Source organism: Typopeltis vanoorti, chromosome 20 (genome assembly GCF_054136105.1).
Source record: "Typopeltis vanoorti isolate ZY-2024b chromosome 20, IOZ_Tvanoo_1.0, whole genome shotgun sequence".
Taxonomy (NCBI): domain Eukaryota; kingdom Metazoa; phylum Arthropoda; class Arachnida; order Uropygi; family Thelyphonidae; genus Typopeltis; species Typopeltis vanoorti.
Window position 1 is genome coordinate 89,020,079 of NC_143568.1, and position 27,711 is coordinate 89,047,789.

At 38.3% G+C, this 27,711-nt stretch overlaps 1 protein-coding gene across 1 annotated transcript in view; it reads left to right on the top strand.

The window, feature by feature from the left end:
• Positions 1-27,711, top strand: part of LOC150095635 (dynein axonemal heavy chain 8-like) — a 2,108,518-nt gene that overhangs the window by 1,540,246 nt on the left and 540,561 nt on the right. The gene's annotated exons all lie outside the window — the stretch shown is intronic.

Genomic DNA, 27,711 nt, shown 5'->3' on the forward strand with positions numbered 1-27,711 from the left:
CTCTTTATACAGTTTCCAGGGATGACCTCTGGTTCTCCCCTGATCTCCCACTATTCTCTGTAGAACTTCTCCACCATTGATCCTATAACAACCCCTTACCAACTTGTAGGTCTCTATCATATCTCCCCTCTTCCTTCTCTCCACTAGACTCTGCAAATTACATCTTTTCAATCTTTCCTCATACTTGACATTCCAGACCATTTCCAACATCTCTTCATCCTTCTATAAACCAGGTGACCAAATCTGGGCACAATAGTCCATGTGTGGCCTAATCAAAGCCTTATACAATGGAACAAGAATCTCCCTACTTCTACACGTCAGTGTCCTCCTCATCATTCCCAGAAGTCTTTGTGTTTTCTTCACAATTTTGGCGATGAGTCCCCTAAATTTTCGATCCTTATCCACTATCACTCCCAGATCTCTTATTTCCTCTACTTCCAACAATATATTCTCACCAAGCATAAATTCTGCATCCCATCTTTGTTTTCCAAATTTTAAAACCTTACATTTTGCAACATTGAACTCACATCCCCATTTGCTTGCCCAATCACTCAATTTATTCAAGCCTTCTTGCAAGGCCACAACATCTTCACTACTCTTTATGGTTCGTCACAACTTTGCATCATCTGCAAATAACTGAATATCTCCATCCAAATCTTCGCCAATATCATTAATATACAAGTTAAATAGTAATGGCCCTAAAACAGATCCCTGAGGCACTCCACTAGTGACTTTCCTTTTCTTGGATATCACACCCCCCATACACAACTTGTTGATACCTATGAGATAGCCAGTCTCCAATCCAATGCAATAATCTAATATCCAACCCCATCTGCTCTAGTTTGACTGTCAACTTATCATGAGGTACTCTATCAAAAGCTTTTGCGAAATCCAAGTATATTACTGTGTATCCTTCTCCTCTGTCCAAGGAAGCAGTCACTTTATTGTAATAAGTAAGTAGATTACTAAAACATGACCTCCCTTTAGCAAATCCATGCTGTCCATCAAAGATTATACCATTGTTGTCAACCCAACTCTGGATCCTAGTTCTCACAAGCTTCTCCAACAACTTAACCACAACACCTGACACACAGATAGGCCTATAGTTTGATGCTTGAGTTCGATCACCTCCTTTATGAAGTGGCACAATCTTGCCCTCCTTCCACTCTTTAGGGACTTGACCAAGTGCAAGACACATATTAAAAAAATATGTCAAGGCAGGTGTCAACTCTCTGGCACATTCCTTCATAATACGCAGTGATATATTATCAAGTCCCACAGCCTTATTTACATCTAGTTTACTCAACTCCCCAAACACCTCTTGCTCACTTACAGTCAGTCTCTCCTCCCCATCATCAACTGCTCTTAATCTCTCCATGAAGTCACATTCACAAGATTGAAAGATCTTTATGAACTGCTCATTAAGTATCTCCACCACACATTCTGCAACAGCTGTCTATATACCATTTCCTCCAATCAATGTCATCCTTCCATAATCATTCTTTCTTTTGCTGGCTACATATCGAAAGAACTCCCTAGGATTCTTTTTAGCTTCATTAGCTAACTGCTGTTCATACCTCTCTTTAGCTACCCTCAACAACAAGTCCTTGCCTGGTCTTTGTAGACCTCATGAAATTGGTTACTTCCACTTCTCTTATGCTGCCTCCACAATGCCCTTTTTCTCTGTATTGCATGCTTAATCTCTTTATTCATCCATCTCACACCTACCTTATTTAACCTTCTCACCCGTGGTATACATTTAGACATTGCATCTACTAAATATTTTTTGAAAATCCACCAAGCTGCATTGATCTCTTTTCCAGCTAACTCTTTATTCCATGCTACACCTGCAAGCTGTCTCCTGAGTTCTTCATAATCACCCCCCCTTGTAGTTCCACATATACCCTTTTTTCAAAGGGGTCCTTGCACTGCTGGCAACCACCCAAGTAATCACCTCATGGTCACTTTCACCAATTGGTGGATGATTTGATACCTCATTGATAATTACATCCTCCGATGAGATGACCAAATCCAAGACCCTTAATCCTCTTGTGTCCTCTGTTAAATACTGTCTGAGGTAGTTATCCCTCAAAAACTCAAGAAACTAATTTTCTTTACTTCCAGTTGCTATTTCTTCATTCCAGTCTATATTGCCATAATTAAAATCACCCATAATGATCACCCTTTTCTTATTTGCTTGGTTTATTTGACTATACATTTCACTATCACCACCATCCACGTTACCAGGTCTATAACAACTTCCCACCAAGTATTTGATTCTATTCACCTCTATCTCACACCATACTGCCTCAAAACCACTGGCCCCATTTCCCTCTTGCATCTCTACCTTGTATGGACATAACTCTTTCTCTATCATCAATAGCACTCCCCCTCCCTTTTTACCCCTTCTATCCTCACGAAACACATCATACCTTTCCATCTCTATTCCTGTCAGGAAGTCATCCTCATCTAACCATGTCTCACTTATTCCGACAATCTCTGGGTGCACAGACGCAATTAGTGCAACCATTTCATCTGCCTTGTTTCTTATACTTCTAGCATTGGAATACAAACACAACAACTCATTTCTGGATCTACAGCTAGTTCCACTGATACCACTCACTCGATGTGATCTCTCCATGCTAGACTGGTGCCATTTCCCTTTCTGCTTCTTCATTTTAGAACCCTTTGCAATTCCATCTGTTTCCTTTTGATCCCTGATCATCCCATTACTTTCCTGCCTACACATGCTCTCACCTCCTCTTGGAGCATCCACCTTTCTCACGCTGTGTATCCCTGTCCACCCTGAGCCTCCCTGTTTCCCTGCTCCTCTTGCACACCCATTCTCTCTTTTTCTATACTCATACCACTCACTTCCCCATTCATTTCCACTCCTTCAATCTCTCCTGTCTTACTCTCCTGCTCTTCCACATCACTCCCCTCTCGATCTGATTCATTCTCTCTATTCACTTCTCCACTTTCCAGTAGCAGTATCTCCAAGCGACTCACACCATAACCACTCAAAAGCAGTCCATTGCTCCCATACAGCTCACTTCGTCCCTCAAACTCATTTCACACATTAACAAACTGTACTCCCATCTCCTCACACGTTTCAGCCAGAATATCATTCATAATACTTGCTCTCCGCCTCATTTCACCACAATCATACCTAGGCAACACACTGACCACCCTTCCTGTCACACTATTCTCCTTTATCTTTCCAAGCAGTTTCCTGACATTCATTTTGACATGCTCTTTGTTCTCTCTCAAATCATTTGTACCAATTAATACAATTAACTCTTTTGCTCGTTCCCTCCGCATATTCAATGCCTCAATCACTCTACTCATTTTACCGCCTGGAAAACATACCTTGTGCATTTTATCCTCTAGCACACCTTTAATAATGGAGTCGCCATACAACGCCACTCGCTCATCTTTTGTTAACTCTTTCATGCCATCATGATTTATTTTAATAGTTTTGACCTGAATTCTCTTAATTTCATTTCTTGCTTCATCCAATCCAATTCACCTTCCGAACCTCGCAACACATTCACTCTATCATTAAATCTTTCTAACTTTCTAACTCTCGACCCCCTCTTCTCACTTTCCCTCTCATTCATCCTTCTTTGTTTCCGTACTTTCGGTCCAACATACGTCCAACTTTCACTATCATTCTTCTCACTTTCACTCTCACATTGTTTCCGTACTTTCGGACTAACATGCGTCCAACTTTCGCTATCATTCTTCTTACTTTTACTGTTATTCATCTCTCTTTGGTTCAGTACTTTCGTTCCAACATGCGTACAATTTTCGCCATCAGTCGTTCTTTTTTCGCTATCATTCATTCGTTCGATTTTTTTTACTTGCGATTTCTGCATCACGCCATTTCTACTTTCATTCGTTCTCTCAATTTCGTTTCTTTCTGCCTCACTTTCGTCCCTTTTAACATCCGTTATGGTTGTCAAATCGCTCTTTTTCTTTTTTCCTGATTTTTTAACATTTTTTCGCCTGTCTTTCCCACCATCCTTATCTTACAAGCGTGCACTCATGACACAATCGGTACTAGCACTTTCTGTCATCAACTTCATATTCGCATTCATCAATTCCTCGTTCAGGTCACATTTCGCACACACCCTTCTTCCATCCGCACTAAACATGCACAAATCATATATGTAATCGAAGGAATACATATAACAGACCTCACACTTAACGAACCGACTGAAATCCAAATTAAAATCATGGTATGACAATGCTGCCACCATTTTTTTTTTTTCTCTGCAGGTTACTAGGTCTAATATTAACGTTTTCGTAATTAGTTTAAGCAAGAAAAAAAAACCCACACTAATAATATCAGTAGCTTACAACGTTTACGGCCGCTGTTACTTAAACAATTACGCATATATACTTAATTATTCCTAGTTAAACTTATCTGAATCAGGAGCTCTTCAAAACAATTCTGTAGCGCTTGACCCACTAGCGCCCTCCTTATATTAAATTTAATATAATTTAATTATATTAAATTAAACTCGTAATTTAAAATTTGCTTCATTCTAATTTATTAAAAAAATATTTTTTTAATTAATTAGAATAGGAGAAATGTACTGTTGCTTGCTATTATTTTGTTTCCTCCCATTAATTAATTGAATTAATGAATTAATTTTATTTATTTTTATTTTTTAATTTAAAATTCTTCCACCTATTTTGATCTCTCTTTCCTTCTATTACACAAACATTTTGTATTATGAAATACCACTTTTAACATAACCGTGTAGATGTAATCAAATGACAAACTGACATCTGGTTATATCTACATTTTATATATATATAAAAGTAAATTCCATAGGGTCATTTTACTTTTTTTCCTATTCAAAGAGAAAAGAGGTGATCGAACTCAAGCATCAAACTATAGGCCTATCTGTGTGTCAGGTGTCGTGGTTAAGTTGTTGGAGAAGCTTGTGAGAACTAGGATCCAGAATTGGGTTGACAACAATGGTATTATCTTTGATGGACAGCATGGATTTGCTAAAGGGAGGTCATATTTTAGTAATCTACTTAGTTATTACAATAAAGTGACTGCTTCCTTGGACAGAGGAGAAGGGTACACAGTAATATACTTAGATTTCACAAAGGCTTTTGATAGAGTACCTCATGATAAGTTGACAGTCACACTAGAGCAGATGGGGTTGGATATTAGATTGGTGCATTGGATTGGAGACTGGCTATCTGATAGGTATCAACAAGTTGTGTATGGGGGAGCAATATCCAGTAAAAGGAAAGTCACTAGTAGAGTGCCTCAGGGGTCTGTTTTAGGGCCATTACTGTTTAACTTGTATATTAATGATATTGGTGAAGATTTGGATGGAGATATTCAGTTGTTTGCAGATGATGCAGGTTGGGACAAACCATCAAGATTAGTGAAGATGTTGTGGCCTTACAAGAAGACTTGAATAAAGTGAGTGATTGGGCACAGAAATGGGGATCCGAGTTCAAAGTTGACAGTCAGACTAGAGCAGATGGGGTTGGATATAAGATTGGTGCAGTGGATTGGAGACTGGCTATCTCATAGGTATCAACAAGTTGTGTATGGGGGAGCAATATCCAGAAAAAGTAAAGTCACTAGTGGAGTGCCTCAGGGTCTGTTTTAGGGCCATTAGTGTTTAACTTGTATATTAATGATATTGGTGAAGATTTGGATGGAGATATTCAGTTGTTTGCAGATGATGCAAAGTTGGGACAAACCATGAAGAGTAGTGAAGATGTTGTGGCCTTACAAGAAGACTTGAATAAATTGAGTGATTGGGCACAGAAATGGGGATGTGAGTTCAATGTTCAATATGTAAGGAGAGTGTGGTGTCTGCAAGTAATTTGAGTGTATTTAAGACATGGTATGATGAGCTTTGTGTGTGTGTGATAAAAGGACCTCCTAGATGAGTCTTTGTCTCCATGATGTCTTATGGTAATAATAATAATAATAAAAATTAGATAATTATTAGATACAATAAGTGCCAAAAATGGATAGTTGATAAATAAATGGATAGGTGATAGTTTTTTTTTACTGCTTAATTAAATTAAGTAAAAAAAAAATTTTTTTTAATCGTCTGAATAGCAATTATGAATGGCAATCAGCAGCACAGCAGAAGATGGAATCCTAAATCAAAGAAGCAAATAAAATTTGCTTCTTTAGTTTGAAACAAAATCACATTTCCGTTATATCCAATCAGTTAGTCTGCTTTATGTACTGAGTTCTATTGGTGTTCACATAGTCCAGTGCTCAAAATACTTTCTTGATATTCTGATTATTTTCTTCTTTTTTGTTCATTTGTAAAATAATATTTATTAAAAAAGAAAAAACAAAGTTGCATTGCTTTATGTGTGTATTATGAAAACATATGAAAATTCATATTGAATATGATAATAATGCATAGGTCCACATTGCTGAAAAAATTGTTTTTTCTTGTGTTATTTTGGGTGATTGGATACCTTACGAAGTAATAGTAATTTTATTCTGTAACGAGTTTTGTGACTCTATGGAAGCGTAGTAATTATTATTCACATTCTACCAATTATATATTTGGTTTAATCCTTTATCCAAGCGTAAGTAAACAAAGTTTGCACCTGAAGTATTTTCAGGACTGGGGCAACTAGTGGCAAAGGTGGAATAACTTCTCATTACTTGCCTTAGTATCCCATAATGCAAAGCACATCTCCTTGCAGACATGTATAATGCTATGCATTAAGGGAAGGGTCTCTACCCAGACTGGTTTCGACCTTTATTAAGGTTTCATCAGTGGGAGCAGTGAAAATACTTCAGGCACAAACTTTGTTTGCCAAGTGAAAAAACTTACATCAACTTATCTCTAATCCAGAGAATTTTAATAATGTGCAACACCTTTTGGCAACTAGTATATTTAAATATGACTTCTCCATTATTTCCACCTTAGTAACACCACCTCTGGGTCTGGCTCCCACTGATGAGACCTCAATAAAGATTGAAACCGTTCTGGGTAGTGACTCTTCCTTAACGCATAGTATTATACATAAAACATGTAGAAAGGCTAATGTGTTAGTCGTACATGTTGTTTAATTTTGCTGATATATATCAGAACACAGAATTATAAATAAATAATTATTTATTGACTTATTACTGAGATTTCTCTGAAGATGCTGGTTATAACACCAGCAAAATATCAGGCAATAAGTCAATAAATAATTATTTACTTATAATTCTGTGTTCTGATATATATACCATCAAAATTAAACAACATAGCATTATACATGTCTGCAAGGAGATGTGCTTTACATTATGGGATACTAAGGCAAGCAATGAGAAGTTATACCACCTTTGCCACGAGTTGCCCAGTCCTGAAAATACTTCAGGCACAAACTTTGTTTGCTTACACTTGCATAAAGGATTAAACCAAATATATATTTGGTAGCATAGCCAAGTGAAAAAACTTCCATCAATTATTCACATTCTCTTAACTACAATATTACAGCAACTATCAGTATATCAAGAGGCTGTACTAACTTCTGATGAGAAAGTCAAAACACATCCTAGTAGTAAAACCTGACAGTGAAGAAGATGTCCTCACAAGTGATTAATCTGCCTGCATTTTCTATGACTACCCTGCTGTATGCCGAAACAGGCCATCCCATAATAAAAGTTTAAGACAGAAAAAGAGTCCCATGGTTGCGGGTGTATGGTTACGTATTTCAATCACTTTTACGATTATAATTTGTGGAATTTTTTACTCAATCCTGGGGTGAGGGGGGATTGCCCCGTTTTCCCCTCTGTGGACACAGATAACCGTATGATTGCATTTTTATCAATGTATGAAAGTTAAGAGAGTGCATAACGTATCAGCGCTCATCTTAATTGGTCCAATGCAATTAATTGCAGGATAACTTTGAATACTTCTGGTTAGATTGGGGGAACAATCTGTTTGTTTTAGAATTTATTAGAAAACAACAATTAAGGAGAATGCTATATTTGGTTGGTATATTTGAAATACTCAAAGATGAAAATATGTGAACCATCATTTATAAGACATGTGAGAATAGGAAATGAAAGGAAAGAATAAGTGTGAGTAGAAATACTTTCGTTAATGGTAAATGAATTATTAATAATTGACATTTGCGATATATGTGTGTGTCCTGTAAGTTGCTGGATAGAGCAAATAGCATGATCCTATAAAGTCTAGACATGAATAAGTGAATGTATAATGGCATATATAAAAAATATTAAAAAAACTTATGAGGAGACAGAGAGTATAGCAGGAATATAGTTTGATGGAGCAGCAAATCATTTCTTAAAATTTGTTGCCCATGTTATGTGTATTTCTCTGGTTTGTGTATATTTTGCTCCGTTTTCCAAGAATTTTTTTTGTTTACTTTATTCAAGAATAGATATTTTTTACTGTCTGTTGGTTCCGAAGACTAGAATAAAAATGTCTCTATACCTTTAAATACTCTGCAACCTCAACAGATGCTATACTGCAAAAGCAAGAGAAACATTTAGGTTTTTTCTCCTAACATCCACTTTCAAATTTTCACTTCCAGAAAAATCTGTTTGTAATACAGCTATCGGATACAGAAAGCGCTTAACTCATGACAAGTGATAACATTCAATTAGATTGGTTGACACAGTAACCAAGCACAGACACTAGGATTGCTGGGTGAGCTCTCAATGTGAGCTCACCCAGCCTTGCCTTCTGAGTGGTTTAAAAATATTAGAACGCTAAGAATTTGACCCGCTGTGCTCTCTTTACATCTTTTCAAAGGGCTCAAAGGTGTATGCATTTTGAAAGCACACCCGGGCTATTAATGCGAATGTGACGCAATGTTTACGTGTTGAAAAGTGCCCTTTTCATGAAGCACTAATGCTTCATTATCCTCGTGAAGAGGGCAATGAAGCATTAGTATATTGTGTTTAATTTTAGGAATCACGCAAAGTCTGCAAACAATTAGTGAAGACTTTAACCGGAATAAATGCAAAAATATAATATCGTTATACTGATATTTGGTAGATGAGCACTGCACACCTAGCACACCTGGAATATTCGCTCCTGCAATCCACCTACACTATATCTTGGTCTTCTTCTGGATATTTTTCCTACCAATCTGGCAGAGAGCACTTGTTTTGCTAATCTTTGTTCACCCATTCTGTTTAACGGGCCATACCACCTGAGATTAGCTCTGTTAATGCATTCCTGGATGCTGACAATGTCAAGTTCTTTCCTAATATCCTTGTTTTTAATATGATATCGTCATCGATGCCACCTGTTCATGCCCCAAATCTTTCTCAGGACTATATCTGCGGTCTCTTAGTCTTTGGTCAAGTGTTTTACTTCTGACCCAGCTCTCAGATACATAAGCTAAAATTGGTTTGAACACTGTTTTGTATACAGCTACATTTAGTGTTTTGACTAATTTTTCTCTTATTCCATATAGATTTATTCAGTTGACTTCCTGCCATACCAGCTTTGTTGATTCTGTTGTCTATTTCCATATTTAATTTACCATCTTTACTAAAAATCTATATTAAACTGTTTATATCAACTTCAGACCACACAGATTCAAAATCTGTGCATTCACTATCAACTTCTACACTTTGCAGAAAGAGGGATGCTATTAATGATCGCAGAGGAAATCAATAACAGCACCCCCCCCTCTCTTCACATCTCTATCCTTTCCGAAAAATTATATATCCTTCTAATTCTTTTCTCAACATTACATCCTCCTCCGACAATCAATTTTCCATTATTCCAATCACTTTTGGCCATTTCTGTATGTGTGTGTGTGTTTATACAAATTCTAGGACCGAATGAAATGCATGCGACTCTATAATCTAAAACCATGACATACAAGTATGCTATGAATGAATCTGACCACATACAACTAGAAACTGGTTACATGTGCTGAGCTACATTCTGTAAAGTTCCACTTATATTTCTGTATATTATATTTGTCATCTCTGGCACGTAATGCATGCCTCAAACAGTTTATTATTATTATTATTATTATTCAGGGCTCCATGGATTCAAAAGACTCATCGTGGGAGGTCCTTCCTATGAAAAACAAAGTCTATCAAGACTCATCAAGTAGAGGTCCCCCCTAAGAAACACAAAGTCTGTCATACCACTCCATCAGGCAGTGCATTCCATGGTTCAACCACCCTCCATGCAAAGAAACCACTCCTCACCCTCTTGCTCACAGTATCCTTTCGTAACTTCCAGGGATGGCCTCTTGTCATCACTCCTTCCCGCTATTCAACCAAGCGAAAGAACTCCCCATGATGGCATCAACCCTGTAACCACCTCTCAACAGTTTAAAAGTCTCAATCATATCACCTCTCCTTCTTCTATCCACCAAACTCTGCAGTCCACATTCTCTCAGCCGATCCTCATAACTATCATTGTAGAGTCCTGAAACCATCTTTTTTATCTGCCTTTGTACCCTTTCCACAGTTAATTTATCTCCTTCAAATCCTGGGGATCAAATCTGAGAACAGTAGTCCAAGTGTGGTCTGATCAGGGTCTTATACAATGGATTGATAACTGTATTATCTCTGCAGGTCAGCGTCCTTCTCATTATTGCAGCAATCCTCTGTGTTACCTTCACCACCTTTGCAATATGTCCCCTAAATTTCAGGTTTCTATCAATCATCAATCCCAGATCTCTTGTTTCCCCTACTTCCTCCAGTATAACTACTCCCATAGAGTATGCAGTGTCCCATTGATGTTTCCCAAACCTCAAGACCTTACATTTTGCTGCATTAAACCAACACCCCCATTCATTTGCCCATCTATCTAGCTAATTCAAATCCTCTTGCAGGGCTGCCGCATCTGCACTGTTACTAATAATCCTTCCCAGCTTTGCATCATCTACAAACAACTGAACATCCCCCCTGCAATCCACTGACAATGTCATTGATATAAAGGTTAAACAATATACGTTCCAGCACTGAGCCCTGTGTCACTCCACTTGTAACCCTCTGCTTCCTTGAAACTTCCCCACCATACACAACTCTCTGATACCTGTAGGACTGCCAATCCTGAATCCAGTTGACCAATCTTACATTCACACCCATGTGCTGCAACTTAAATATCAGCTTATCATGTGGCACCCTGTCAAATGCCTTCGCTAAGTCTAAGAAAATGGCAGTATATGCCTTTCCCTCATCTAATGTTCTTGTAACTTTATCATAAAAGGCTAGCATATTGCTAAAACAAGAGCGCCCCTTCACAAATTCATGTTGACTCTCACAGATAATATTACCCTCATCTGTATTTTAGTTGATTGTTTTAACTTATTTGTTAAAACTACCATGTAATCTTACACACTTCACTGAAAAACAAATATTTACTTTTTAATTATTAATAAATATTTTGTTATGTTTATATGTTTTCAAATTATGTCTGATTTATAGTTACCTTTGAAAATTCACAATTCTTTATGAGATTTTCATGTGAAAAGATCATTTGAAGAATTTTTTCATACTCTTCATATGAGATTTTTTTCAATTAAGGGAAGTTATCCAGACTCATACAGAGTTGTAGGATTTTTTCATCTGTAAAACAAGCCAAATCACAAAAGAACATATGCAATAAACAGATGAAAATATATTTGTAGAATACACTGTGTGGTAGAGAGGCCTCTTTTGATGCACCCTGGGATTCATTTGTCCTATGAAATACTAATAATAACAGAAATAATATTTTTTCTAGAAGAGACTGAAGGTTTCTCAGTTACGAAGTAGTTGATAAGCGATTATGGCAGAAATATTTAAGGTACTATGCAGTAGATGCTAATCAAATATTCCAATACGTGATAAGCTGGAAGAGAATAAGGGGCAAACCATTAAAGTTGTAAAAGTATGGTTAACATTCTCACAATTAATCAGGATTTTTTTTTAATTTTTATTTTGCTTGGAGAGTGAGTGAATGAGTGGAACAGGTTAATAGAGGCAGTTGTGAGTATTCTGATAATGAATAAGTTAAAGGAGAGATATTATTATTACTCAAGCACTATATGGAGTCAAAGACTCATCTAGGAGGTCCTTTTATCATACACACAGCTCATCATACCATGTTTTAAATACGCTAAAATTCTCTGCAGACACCACACTCTCAGGCAACGGATTCCAATTCATTCACAACTTCTCATGAAACAAAAACATGCTTCTCATTCCCCTACTCATACCCTCCTTATACAGCTTCCAGAGATGACCTCTGCTTCTCCCCTAATCTCACACTATTTTGTGTAGAACCTCTAAAGCATTGATCTTATAACAATCCCTTAATAATTTGTAGGTTTATCATATCTCCCCTCTTCCTCCTACCCACTAGACTCTGTAAATTGCATCTTCTCAACCTTTCCTCATATTCATGGTTCTTCCCAACTTTGCATCTTCTACAAGCAACTGAATATCTCCATCCAAATATTCACCAATATCATTAATATACAAGTTAAACAGCAATGGCCCTAAAACAGACCCCTGAGGCACACCACTAGTGACTTTCCTTTTCCTGGATATCGCTCCCTCCCCCCCATACACAACTTGTTGATACCTATCAGATAGCCAGTCTCCAATCCAGTGCACTAATCTAATATTCAACCCCATCCACTCTAGTTTGACTATCAGCTTATCATGCAGTAATCTATCAAAAGCCTTTCTGAAATCTAAGTATATTACTTTGTATACTTCTCCTCTGTCCATGAAAGCAGTGACCTTATTGTTATTAGTAAGTAGATTACTAAAACATAACCTCCCTTTAGTTAATCCATGCTGTCCATGAAAGATAATGCCGTTGTTGTCACCCCAATTCTGGATCCTAGTTCTCAAAAGCTTCTCCAACAACAACTCTACAACACCTGACACTCAGATAGGCCTATAGTTTGATGCTTGAGTTCTATCACCTCCTTTATGAAGTAGCATAATCTTGCCCTCCTTCCACTCCTTAGGAACTTGACCCACTGCAACACTCATATTAAAAAAATATGTCAAGGCCGGCATCAACTCCCTAGCACATTCCTTCAGAATATGTTCATTTTCTCTACCTTTAATCTCACATCAGCCCTGCCTCATCTGTCATTGCAGTGTTTCTAGCATGGATGATACAACCTAGCAGAAATGCCCACTCAATGATTCAACTGTTACTACTGGTATTGTCACCTCCCTACTATCAGCATCCATTAAAATTATCCTACAACAATCATTCACCTCCTTCCAGGGAGCCACATGTTCAACTGGAAAGACATGGTGGGCTGCAGAAAAAAACCTGTTAGCCTTTTCAAAAAAAATTAATGAGTAAATAAGTTAGTCAAATTATGTCCTCATCATTGGAGATCGAAGTAGGACAAAATAGTTGAAAATGTGCTAGTAAACAGTGAAATTTAGAGAAAATGGATATATCACATCCATTGAAAGATTACGATGGGCAATAGATATACAAAACAAAAAATTACAAAATACCTGTTCTTAGTCAAAAGATAAAATTAAACTTATTATTATTATTATTATTACCCAATACTCTGATGTAGTCAAGGACTCATCTAGGAGGTCCTTTTACCATACACACACAGCTCATCATACCGTGCTTTAAATACACTCAAATTCTCTGCAGACTCCACATTCTCGGACAAGACATTCGATCATTCACAACTCTGCATGAAAAAAAACCTGCTTCTCCTTACTCACACCCTCTTTATACAGTTTCCAGGGATGACCTCTGGTTCTCCACCTATCTCCCACTATTTTATGTAGAACCTCTCCAGCATTGACCTTATAACAACCCATTAGTAACTTGTAGGTCTCTATTATATCTCCCATCTTTCTCCTGTCCACCAGACGCTGCAAGTTGCATCTTCTCAATCTTTTCTCATACTCGACATTCCAGAGGTCAGAAACTACCTTAATCAGTCGCCTCTGGACCCTTTCCAACATCTCTTCATCCTTCTGAAAACTAGATGACCAAATCTGGGCACAATAGTCCATGTTAGCCTAATCAAAGCCCTATACAATGGAATAAGAATCTCCATACTTCTACAAGTCAGTGTCCTCCACATCATACCCAGAAGCCTTTGTGTTGTTGACACAATTTTCGCTATGTGTCCCCTAAATTTCAGATCCTTATCCACTATCACCTTCAGATCTCTTATTTCCTTCTCCGACAATATATCCTCACCAAGCATAAATTTTGCATCATATTTATGATTTCTAAATTTTAAAACCTTACATTTTGCAATATTGAACTCATCCCCATTCCTGTGCCCAATCACTCAATTTATTCAAGTCTTCTTGTATGGCCACAACATCTTCACTACTCTTCATGGTTCGTCCCAACTTTGCATCATCTGCAAACAACTGAATATCTCTATCCAAGTATTCACCAATATCATTAATATACAAGTTAAACAGCAATGGCCTTAAAACAAACACCTGAGACACACCACTAGTAACTTTCCTTTTCATGGATATCGCTCCCCATACACAACTTGATACCTATCAGATAGCTAGTCTCCAACCCAATGCACCAATCTGATATCCAACCTCTAGTTTGACTATCAGCTTATCATGTGGTAATCTATGAAAAGCCTTTGCGAAATCTAAGTATATTACTGTGTATTCTTCTCATCTGTCCATGGAAGCAGTTACATTATTGTAATAAGTAAGTAGATTACTAAAACATGACCTCCCTTTAGTAAATCCATGCTGTCCATGAAAGATAATACCATCATTTTCAATCCATTTCTGAATCCTCATTCTCACAAACTTCTTCAATAACTTAACTACAACACTTGACACACAGATAGGCCTATAGTTTGATGCTTGAGTTCTAGCTGCATTGATCTCTTTTCCAGCTAACTCCTCAATCCATGCTACATCTGGAATCTGTCTCCTGAGTTCTTCATAATACCCCCCCTCCCGTTGTAGTTCCACATGTACCCTTTTCTTACAGAATTTCTCACACTGCTGGCAACCACCAAGGTAATCAGATCCTGGTCACTCTCACTAATTGGTGGGTGATTTGGCACTTCATTTACAATTACATCTTGTGGAGATGACAATCCAAGACCCTCAATCCTCGTGTGCCGTCTGTTATATATTGTCTGAGGTAGTTATCCCTCAAGAAACTCATTTTCTTTACTTCCTGTTCTATCTCATCATTCCATTCTATATTGTCATAATTAAAATTTCCCATATTGATCAGTCTTTTCTTAATTAAATTAAGGGGATATTAGATCCCACATTGTTTTAAAACTGAATAAGAAACTCAAGGATTGGAATCCTTGAGTTTCTTATGCCGAATATAGTATAAAAAACTATAAAAGTATCGGCAAATACTAGCGTGAGCTGAATGCAAGTAGTCCTAGAACGTAGTGCAAACATGGACAACTCATTGCAAAGGTGGGGAAAGTTCTGATCACTAATCTTGGTATTTTCCATAATGTGAAAACACATTTCCTAGGAAATGTATGCTGTTAATAATTTGTGAGTTCAACAAACTTTATCATCGGCCTGTAGAGTAAGATAGGCTGAGAGTTAGCAGATAGGAGGAGAGGAAATAAAGATAGAGTTCATAGTAGTAGAGTAGATAAAAGAGGGGCCTCAGTTGACCTGTTTTAGCTGTTGGCCTGGTTTAGCTTGGGGGGGGGCCATTTTAGAAATGCCCCCCCCCCCAGGGGCATTTCTAAAATGGTCGTTGATTTTTCACTTTAAAAAAAGGAAAAATCCTAAAAAGGAAACATGTAACAAAACAACAAAAAGAAGTACAGAGAAAACAACAACAACAAAAAAAAAAAAAATCTGGAGAAGGAATGGAAAAGTAAACTTAGAGGTGGAGGAAGGGTCTTGCTCGAGTGGTGCAGCTCACAAGGAACTGCACCACCTCACTGTAAGCCTTCGCCGCTCAGGTTCTCAGGTCCTCCCCCACCTGTGGGAGCTAAAAGAAACCAGTGAAGCTGAGTACAGAAAACCCACAAGGTAGTTACTGTTGCTTTCTTTTGTTGTTGGCTGTTATGATTCTTTTGGCCACCTCACTTCCTTTGGCTATGTCTAGTTTGCTGAGAGCTATGCCAAAACTGCCTCCTTGTCTATATCCAGGGCTACCTCTACTTGCTCAGGGGTGATTTTGCTGATGTCATCAACAAAGAGGTCACCCCATTTTACACTGACGATGTCGGGTCCATATTTCCCTGTGAGGAGGAGTTCAGGTTCTCCTACTTTATCTATCGCTTCTTTGAACTTTTCTGCCACCCCCTCCACCCCTCATACCTCTAAGGAGATGTCTTAGAGTCTCCCTGCTTTTGCATGAGGGACTTATGTATGTTCGTTTTCAGATACTTTTGCTGTTTTGAGATTTGTCAGATCTTCTTCCTGCGGACTTAATCTCCGTTTGGAAGTGTTGGTATTCATCTCCATCTCTACTTCAGCTTCTTCTACGTTATCTGAATTGGCGATGTCTATATCGTCAGTGGTAGCTCCGCTTTCATTTGTGGGAGTTACCATGATGGTTTCTGCATTGTCAGTCTCTTCTGTTGGGATCGTATTGCTGGTTTCTGCAATTCTAGTAGGTTCCCCTCTCTTACGGGACCTTTTCGTTGTCTTAGACATGGCGGCATGAACAGGAGTGGCCTCCACATTTCAGGCAAACCTGCTTCACATTTTTCTTGGTTGTGGCCTGTTTTTAGGCAATTTTTGCATTTTATTCGAGGGCAGTCTGCCCCAAGATGATTGAAGGCGCCACATCTAAAGCATTGCTTTTTGACGCCTAGGTAATTTATGCTCTTATTACATTATGGTAGGGAGGTCACTACCCAGACTGGTTTCAGCCTTTTTTGTGGCTTCATCAGTGAGTAGCTAAGACCAAATTAATACCAAAGGATATACCGAAAAGAACTTATATACTCTGCTATACGAGTTGTCCAAAAAGGTGCACCCATTAAGTTACTTAAATATAAAGAGCCAACAGGCTTCATTTCGGCGATATAAACATTAATTAAATTAAGGGGGATATTAGATCCCACATTGTTTTAAAACCAAATAACAAACTCAAGGATTGGAATCAGAGAGTTTCATGCCGAATATAGTATAAAAAACTATAAAAGTATCGGCGAATACTAGTGTGTGAGCTGAATGCAAGTAGTCCTAGAAAATAGTACAAACACGGGCAACTCGTTGCAAAGGTAGGGAAAGTTCTGATCGCTATTGTATTTTCCATAATGTAAAAACAGATTTCCTAGGAAACGTATGCTATTATTACATTATAGTAGGGAGGTCACTACCCGGGATCTAATATCCCCTTAATTTAATTAATGTTTATATTGCCGAAATGAAGCCTGTTGGCTCTTTATATTTAAGTCATTTCTTTTTTGCTGGGTTAATTTGATTATACATTTCATAGTCACTACCATCCATTTCCTGGTCTATAACAACATCCAACCAAGTATTTCATTCCATTCACCTCTATCTCACACCGTACTGCCTCAAAACCACTGGCACTATTTCCCTCTTGTATCTTTACTTTGTATGGATATAACTCTTTCTCTATTAGCAATAGCACTCCCTTTCCCTTTTTACTCCTTCTATCCTCACGAAACATATCATACACTTCTACTTCTACCTCTATTCCTGTCAGGATGTCGTCCTCATCTAACCATGTTCTCATCTTATAAAATTAATACATTTATTTATCAGAAGATGTACATATATTCAATGTGATATTTGAGGATTGTAAATTATCATAAAGTTTATTAATATTTACTTCAAGGTTTGTAACACACAATCTTAAAATATTATTATTACTACTACAAAACACTATGTAGTCAAAAACTCATCTGGGAGGTCCTTATCACACACACAGCTGATCATACCGTGATTTGAGCACATTCAAAATCCATGCAGACACCACACTCTCGGGTAAGGCATTCCAGTCATTTACAACTCTGAATGAAAAAAAAATGCCTCTCACTACTCACACCTTCTTTATACAGTTTCCAGGGATGACCTCTGGTTCTCCCACAAGCTCCCATTATTTTCTGTAGAACATCTCCAGCATTGATCCTATAACAGCCACTTACCAACTTGTAGGTCTCTATCATATCTCTCCTGTCCACCAGAATTTGCAAATTGCATCTTCTCAATCCTTCCTCCTACTCGACATTCCAGAAGTCAGAAACTACCTTAATCAGTCGCCTTAGGACTCTTTCCAACATCTCTTCATTCTTCTGAAAACCAGGTGACCAAATCTGGGCACAATAATCCATGTGTGGCCTAATCAAAGCCTTATATAAAGGAACAAGAATCTCCCTACCTCTACACATCAGTGTCATTCCCAGAAGCCTTTGTGTTGTCTTCACAATTTTGGTGCTGTGTATCCTGAATTTTAGATCCTTATCCACTATCACCCCAGACCTCTTATTTCTTTCACCTCCAACAATATATCCTCACCAAGTATAAATTCTGCATCCAATCTTTGTTTTCCAAATTTTAAAACCTTACATTTTGCAACATTGAACTCACATCCCCATTTCCGTACCCAATCACTCAATTTATTCAAGTCTTCTTGTAAGGCCACAACATCTTCATGGCTAATCCCAACTTTGCATCATCTGCAAGCAACTGAATATCTCCACCCAAATCTTCACCAATGTTATTAATATACAAGTTAAACAGTAATGGCACTAAAACAGACCCCTGAGACACTCCACTAGGGACTCTCCTTTTCCTGGATATCGCTCTCCCATACACAACTTGTTGATACCTATCAGATAGTCAGTCTCCAATCCAGTGCACTCATCTAATATCCAACTCCATCTGCTCCAGTTTGACTATCAATTTATCGTGAGGCACTCTATGAAAAGCTTTTGCGAAATCTAAGTATATCACTGTGTATCGTTCTCCTCTGTTCAAGGAAGCAGTCACTTTATTGTAATAAGTAAGTAGATTACTAAAACTTGACCTCACTTTAGCAAATCCATGCTATCCATCAACGGTAATACCATTGTTGTCATCCCAACTCTGTATTTTAGTTCTCACAAACTTCTCCAACAACTTAACTACAACACCTGACACACAGATAGGCCTATAATTAAATGCTTGAGTTTGATCACCTCCTTCATGAATTGGCATAATTTTGCCATCCTTTCACTCCTTAGGAACTCGACCAAGAGTGCAAGACTCGTATTAAAAAAATATGTCAATGCAGGTGTCAACTCCCTGGCACATCCCTTCAGAATACGTGGTGATATATTATCAAGTCCCACAGCCTTATTAACATTTAGTTTACCGAACTTCTCATATAGCTCTTGCTCATTTACAGTCAGTCTCTTCTCCCAATCATCTACTGCTCTCAATCTCTCCATTTAGTCACATTCACAAGATTGAAAGACCTTTATGAACTGCTCATTAAGTATCTCCACCACACATTCTACAACAGCTGTCTTTATACCATTTTCTCCTATCAATGTCATCCTTCCATAATCATTCTTTCTTTTGCTGGCTACATATCGAAAGAACTCCTTAGGATTCTTTTTGGCTTCATTAGCTAACTGCTGTTCACACCTCTTTTTAACTACCCTCACCAACTAAGTCACCCTCCTTGCCTGGTCTTTGTAGACCTCATGGAATTGGTTATTTCCACTTGTCTTATGCTGCCTCCACAATGCACTCTTTCTCTGCATCGCATGCTTAATCTCTTTATTCATCTATCTCACACCTACCTTATTTAACCTTCTCACCCTTGGAATACATTTAGACATTGTATCTGCTAGATATTTTTTGAAAATCACTCAAGCTGCATTGATCTCTTTTCCAGCTAACTCTTCATTCCATGTTACACCTGAAAGCCTCCTCCTGAGCTCTCCATAATCATCCTCTCTTGTAGTTCCACATATACACTTTTCTCACAGAGGTCCTCACACTGCTAGCAACCACCCAGGTAATCACCTATGGTGATTACCTGGGTGGTTGCTAGCAGTAATCACCTATGGTTGCTAGCAGTAATCACCAATAATCACACATATGCTACCAGGTAATCACCTATGGTGATTACCTGGGTGGTTGTAATTATAAATTACAGCTCATGAGGATGTAATTATTATTATTATTATTATTATTATTGTTCCGGGAAACTCCAAGGAGTCGACAGACTCATCGAGGGAGGCCCTAACATCATGTCAAGAACAACTATTCAACATTCACACAGTATCTATCATACCTTGCCTTGAACTCATTCACGGTCGTAGCACCCACAAGAGACTCTGGAAGCTTATTCCACTCATTTACCACTCTCCAAGTAAAGAACCTAGGTCTAACACCCTTGTCAATCACGTTCTTGCCCAGCTTCCATGCATGGCCCCTAGTCCTCCCACCACCAGCCATATTTTCAAAAATATCTTCTGGATCTCTTATAAAAACCCTTCAGTAATTTGAATGTCTCAATCATATCACCCCTCCTTCGCCTATCGTCCAATTTCTGCAACCCACAAATCTTCAACCTATTCTCATAAGGTTCATTCCACAGACCTGCTATCATCTTGGTCACTCGTCTCTAGACCCTCTCCACCACGAAGAAACCCTGGTGCCCATAGCTGGGCACAGAAGTCCAGATGGGGTCTTATCAAGGCTCGATACAGAGGAACAACAACTTGTTCTTCTCTGCATGTTAAAGTATTTTTCAGAAGCCAAGTGATTTGGTGAGCTGTTTTAGTTACTTTTGCAATGTATCCCCTAAACTTCAACTCCCTATCTACCAACACTCCCAAATCCCTGGCCTCATCAATCTCCTGGAGTATGATTCCACCAATGCGATATACTGCTGCTATTCTTTTCACCCCAAAGTGCATAACCTTACACTTTGCCACATTAAATTGACATCCATTTTTCCTAGCCCAGTCCTCCAAACTATCCAAATCATCCTGTAAAATTTTGACATCTTGTGCACTCACAATTGCTCTATCCAACTTTGCATCATCAGCAAACAAGTGAACACTTCCTCTCAAATCCTTTCCTATATCATTGATGAACAAATTGAAAAGCAGTGGTCCAAGAACAGAGCCCTGTGGCACTCCACTAGTCACAAGACGTCTTTTAGACTCCACTCCTGAATAAACCACTCTTTGATATCTCTCCTTCAGCCACCCTCTTATCCATCTCACCAACCCTATATCTGTACCCATCTGTTCCAGTTTACTGATTAGGGTTCCATGTGGTATCCTATCAAAGGCCTTGGCAAGGTCCAGTAGTATCACTGTAAACCCATTACCCCTATCCAGTTCAGCCATCACTGTGTTATAAAACGTGAGCAAGTTACTGAGGCATGATCTACCGTTCACAAAACCATGTTGTCCCCCATACAATATCCCGTTTTCATCTATCCAATCCTGTATTCTTTTCTTGACTAATTTCTCTAAGACCTTGACAATGATTCCTGATATGCTAATCGGTCGGTAATTTACAACAGCAGTCTTGGAACCACCTTTATGCAGTGGAACTATTTTCCCCTCTTTCCACCCGCTCGGGACTAACCCAAACCCGAGACTCAAATTAAACAAAATGGTCAAGGGTACTGACAATTCTTTAGCTGCTTCTCGTACAACACGAGCTGGTATACCATCCAATCCCACAGATGTATTGACATTGAGGTTATGCAATAGACTACTCACCTCCACTTCATTAAGCACAATTCCCGTATAATCTACTGGTTTATTCGTTTCTGCAATGTCACCACCTGGATGATATACTTTTGCAAAGTGCTCACTCAGTAACTCAACTATCTCAACTGATTCAGTTACCTCCCTACCATCGGCATTCTTTAAAATCAATCTGCCATGTACATTTTTCCTTTTACTTGCTACATATCTAAAAAACTGTTTAGGATTCTCTTTAACCTGCATGGCCAATGTTCTTTCGTAATCCTTTTTTGCTTTTCTTACCACACTCGTCACCCTTCTGGCCTGCGCTTTATACCGTTCATGTGCCTGCCGGTCACCCTTCTCCTTAAATTCCCTCCATAGTTGTTTCTTTTTTTGCAACTGAAGCTTAATGGTGTTATTCATCCATTTAACCCCTACTTGATTTATTATTCGGACTCTAGGTATACAGTCAGCCATTGCTTCATGCAAGCACTTCTTAACTACCTTCCATGCACTATCAACTTCTAGTCCTTGCAGTTGTACATGCCATGGCACTGAACCAATCAAACTCCTAAGCTTGTCATACTTTCCAGCCCGATAATTCCACATGTACCCTGTCTTAATTGAAAATTCTACACCTTTAGCCACCTCCCAAGTTAAGACCCTATGATCACTCTCACCGATTGGTGGCAATGTGGTCATATTTGTTACAGCCAAATCCTCAGATGTAATTACTAGGTCAAGCACTCTCTGACCCCTAGTATTTTCCATTACATGCTGTCGCAGATAGTTATCCCTTAATAACTGCATAAAATCCAGTTCCTTCCTCCCGTGTGTCATCTCCTCACTCCAATCAATGCGACCATAGTTGAAATCTCCCATAATAATCACCCTCCTTCCACCCATTTCATCAATTTGTTTATGCTTACTATCTCTACCATCTATTATATCACCTGGTCTATAGCAGCACCCAACTGTATATTTTGTTCTGCCAGTCTCAATCTCACACCAAATAGCCTCAAATGAGCTCTTTTCACTATCTTGAGATACAACTTCTATTCTCCTTGGCTGGAGCTCATCAGCTATCATCAACAATACTTCTCCCCCCCCCCAATTTTATTCTCTCTGTCATTCCTGAACACACTATACCCATCACATTCAATCCCACTAGTTATATCATCTATAGTCAGCCATGTTTCACTAATACCTATAACCTGTGGTCTGGAAGTGCCAACCATGGCCAAAAACTCTTCCTTCTTGTTCCTAATACTCCTAGTATTAGTGTACATGAATTTAAGACCCCTATTAGCCCCAACCCTACCTTGATGCCTTATATTAACTATCCCACTCAGATTTGTTGTCCTTATTTGCTCTGGGACATTATATTCATTCTTACATTCAACTGCCTCCATAAGGACTGTATCTCTACTTCCCCCCCCCCCCAACAAATCTAGTTTCCCTGAATTTGCACATCCACTACATTCAGCAACACTTTCTCAAGTCTTCTTACACCGTAACCATTCAAATGCAAGCCATCCATCTTATATAGATCCTTTCGCCCATCAAACTCACTCCACACATCCACAAATTCCACACCACTCGTCATACATAACCCACGCATAAAGTCATTCGCAATTATAGCCCTCCTTTTAAACATTTCACTGTCATACCGTGGCTAAAGACTAATCATTCTAACTCTCTCACTCTTTTCTTTTGCTACCTCAAACAATTCATTCAGGTCTTCTATCATTTCCATTTTATCTCCTTTCAAATCATTCGTACCTGCCACAACAATCATTTCTTTCACCCTTTCCTTTTGCTCTCTAATAGACGCAGTTACATCCTTTATGGTCGCACCAGGTTGGTACGATTTTGTCAAATCCTCTACTAACACACCTCGTACTAACGAGTCTCCATACAGCACTCTATCCTTCATTTTGTTCATGTTCACATTCATACGTCTATTTTTCCTGTCATATCTTTTATTATTGGTTGGTTCATTCAGTCTACTTTTTGTTCATGCACTCTAGCTTCTGTTTTGCTCTTTCTATCGCACTATTCAACAACGCGATCTCACTCAATGCATCTATCTCATCTTTTTTGTTCTCTGAGAAACCATTTATACTATCATTCACACTTTCTACATTCACACTCTCACAATTTTCATGTACAACCTTGCCGTTTCTTGTCATATCCCTATTTCCTTCATTCTGAAGGTTGACAAAAATATCACACTCACGATCCGAAATACACTTCAATTCCTCATTCTCCCTACATTTTCTACACACATTCAATCCTTTATTATCATCTAACCACAATCCGACCGCACTCCACAAAACGTACATTTCACAGCTAGTACACTGACTCATTTCTTTTATGCTACCGTTCTTTGATAACGATGGCGAACCTTCATTACTGGCCGCCATTTTCCTTCGCACAGGTGCCATAATTATTTGCAATGTGTTTTGTCAAATTATACGTTATAACACACCAAAAATAGACGCACTAAAATACGCAAGGCAAACAAAACAAAACTACACAATATTAAGTAATTTGTATCGATAACTGAAAATGATACTTATCTTATCTGGAGCTGGCACGAACACTACACATTACGAATTCATCTAGCGGCGACTTCCCGACATAGATTATGTTATAAAACACTTTAGTACACTAACCACACTAATAAAGCTCCAATAATATACCAAAATTACACACTTAAGTCCATTAAATTGAATCCAAAACACCAATAAATCAATAAAAAACACAAATCTCTCAGGAGCTCTCCGATAGCACGTCCGTTCACCAGCTAGCCTCGACACCACCTTCACTCTCAATCCTCACGTGCCCACTGTTACATACTGTCTGAGTTAATTATCCATCAAAAACTCAAGAAACTCATTTTCTTTACTTCCAGTTCCAATCTCATCATTCCAAGTGTATATTGCCAGAATTAAAATCCCCTATAATGATCACCTTTTTGTTATTTGCTTGGCTAATTTGATTTTACATTTCATTATCACCACCATCCACATTACCTGGTCTATAACAACATCCAACCAAGTATTTGATTCCATTGACCTCTGTCTCACACCATATTGCCTCAAAACCAATGGCACTATTTCCCTCTTGCATCTCTACTTTGTATGGACATAACTCTTTCTCTATCATCAATAGCACTCCCCCCCCTCCCTTTTTACCCCTTCTATCCTCATGAAACACATGTACCCTTCCATCTCTATTCCTGTCAGGATGTCGTCCTCTTCCAACCATATCTCACTTATTCCGTCCTTTGGGTGAACAGATGCAATTAATGCAACCATTTCATCTGCCTTTTTCTTATACGTTTAGAATTTGTATACAAACACAACAGATCTTATGCAACTATTTGCATCTTATGCAAATGATCATTTTAGTCTTATTCTGCTCTTTGATTTGGCTGTTGTCATTTTTAAAAATGTTGATTCACAAATATATATGTTATCAAAATTTGAGAACATAGCCACTGCAAATCACTTTATGTTCACAAACATATCAGGCAGTGCTGAATATACTGACCGAGAATTCATATATATATGATAGTCTGATATATCATGCACATCTATTATTTATGAAACTATCTCATTTTTTTGCAGAATAATACTCACTTCACGTTGGACTTTTAAATTATTGAACTCTGATTACAACAGTCTATAATCACTTTATTGCCTTCAAAATTAACTGGTAAAAGTAACATAAACAACAAATCACCCACACCTCGACACAAACACTAGGGAAGAACGTGAACACTTTGCAAAACTTATCTACATGAAAGTGGTGGGAATAGGGTACTCCTAATTCGGACGAATTCATGCTTGTGTGCTTGGCTTCATTTGTCAGGTTTCAACTTGTCTTAGAATTGGTTGTTTCTCATAGTTCTTTACCCCCTCCAATCTCTATAACAGTTGCTTGAAAACTGATAATGAAATATCTTTATCTGTTTCCTTTAATTGACTTCAATAACCAACAGTCTATGTTTGTAGCTGGGGAGAATTTGAGAGAAATGTAATGCAAATGCTTTTTGCGATCATTTATTTACAAAGGTCACTGTCAAGCACATATAAAAATTTGAAAGAAGTAGACTTTCTGGGAGACCAATTACCAAACTGAATTGCTCTGCAGGCCACATGCAGGCTGTAGGTCAGGTCCCCCTACTCTAGAACTTTTCTTATGAACAGCAGTTATCCAACCAACTAATTGCTGCTCATATATATCCTGGCCTCCAGTGGCAGATTAAGCCAGCTGTGCCCCCCCCCCAGGTAAAATTTATGGAGCCATAAAAATTTCTACATTTGGAACAGACGACATTTCTCTTACAGCCTGGTATACTTATGTGGCAGTATTGAATTCGTCTTTATCTTTTAAAAATAGTAAAAACTATTCCAATTCATCATCAAAATGTGTGATATCTATATCATTCTTATAAATCTCTTTTAATTTTTCCACATAGCTCAGGGCCCTGGCTATGTGGAATACCCACTTGACCAAGGGGGCCAATACGCCAGGTTGGCCGAGTGGTTAGGTATCTGTTCTCCAGCCAAAAGGCTGCGGGTTTGAATCCCACCGCGGGCATGGATTTGTGATTGTCTTTGGAAATACTAGGTAGTGGTTGGTCAGCAGTAGATGGCGTTGGTGTAGCTACGGTCAGTTGGTGTATTGAGTGGCAGAGACAGAGTTGTAGAGCAGGTACCTCCCTCAATGAGTCTTTGGACTCCCTGGAGGTATCTAATAATAATAATAATATCCACTTGATCCACCTATGCTTTCCTCACAAACATCCTCATGTAACTGGCCACTATCTAGATAATCACTTATCACCCTTGCCACCTGTAGGAAAATTCAACACCCTATTAATAATCATATCATCTGAAGAGATAATCTAATTCAAGACTCTCAATCCTTGTGTGTACTCTCCTACATACTTCTCAATGTGGCTTTTTCTTAAAAACTGCGAAATACAAATTTCTTAATTTTTAAGAAAAAGCCACTTTGAGAAGTATGTAGGAATGAACAATTGAGAATTTTTAAGAAATCTCAGTTCAAAATATCCAATTGAGAAAAATTGGAAAAGTGGTCCATTTCTTGCTCTTAGATGTTATCTCTTATCCATAATAAAATTGCCCAAGTGATCATGCTTCTTTTTGATTTTTTAGCCAGTCTGCCTATAATTTTTTTATCACAACTCTCTACAGGCCTACAGCATTCACACCGTTCTGTGTCAAAATCCTTGCCGCTATTTTTCCCCCTTGCATCTCCACCTTATCTAGGTTTAATTCCTCTGCTTTCAACAACAGAACCACTACCCCTTTCTCTTCTTATCCATTAGGATATCCTCCTCACACAACTTTCACTCATCCAACAATTTTCAGCTGAATGGTTGCACTCACTGTAATAATTTCCTTTCATCTCTTTTCACCTGCCTGACATTTCTAAACAATCTGTAACTGTTCATTATCATTCATTTTGCTTAATTTAAATTAGACTGTTATTGCAGATAATTTGCTTAATTAAATTAGAATAAGATCTTGGAGAAAGTAGTGAAGGACCGTATACAGCATTGGACAGATGAGGGTAATGTTATCTGTGAGAGTCAACATGGATTTGTGAAAGGGCACTCTTGTTTTAGCAATATGCTAGCCTTTTATGATAAAGTTACAAGAGCATTAGATGAGGAAAAGGCATATACTGCCATTATCTTAGACTTAGCGAAGGCATTTGACAGGGTGCCACATGATAAGCTGATATTTAAGTTGCAGCACATGGCTCTGGATGTCAGATTGGTCAACTGGATTCAGGATTGGCTGTCCGACAGGTATCAGAGAGTTGTGTATGGTGGGGAAGTTTCAAGGAAGCAGAGGGTTGAACCCTGGCATTAGTTGAATGGTGAGAGGATAAGGAACTATCTAACATCAAACATATAGTGAGCTACCAGACAGACCAAACGATGGTGGTAAGCCTTTGTGCCAGAAGCTTTGGCACAAAGGCTTACTAAGAAGTTTTGACACTGTCAGAAGCTTTGGAGATATCAATGGCAAC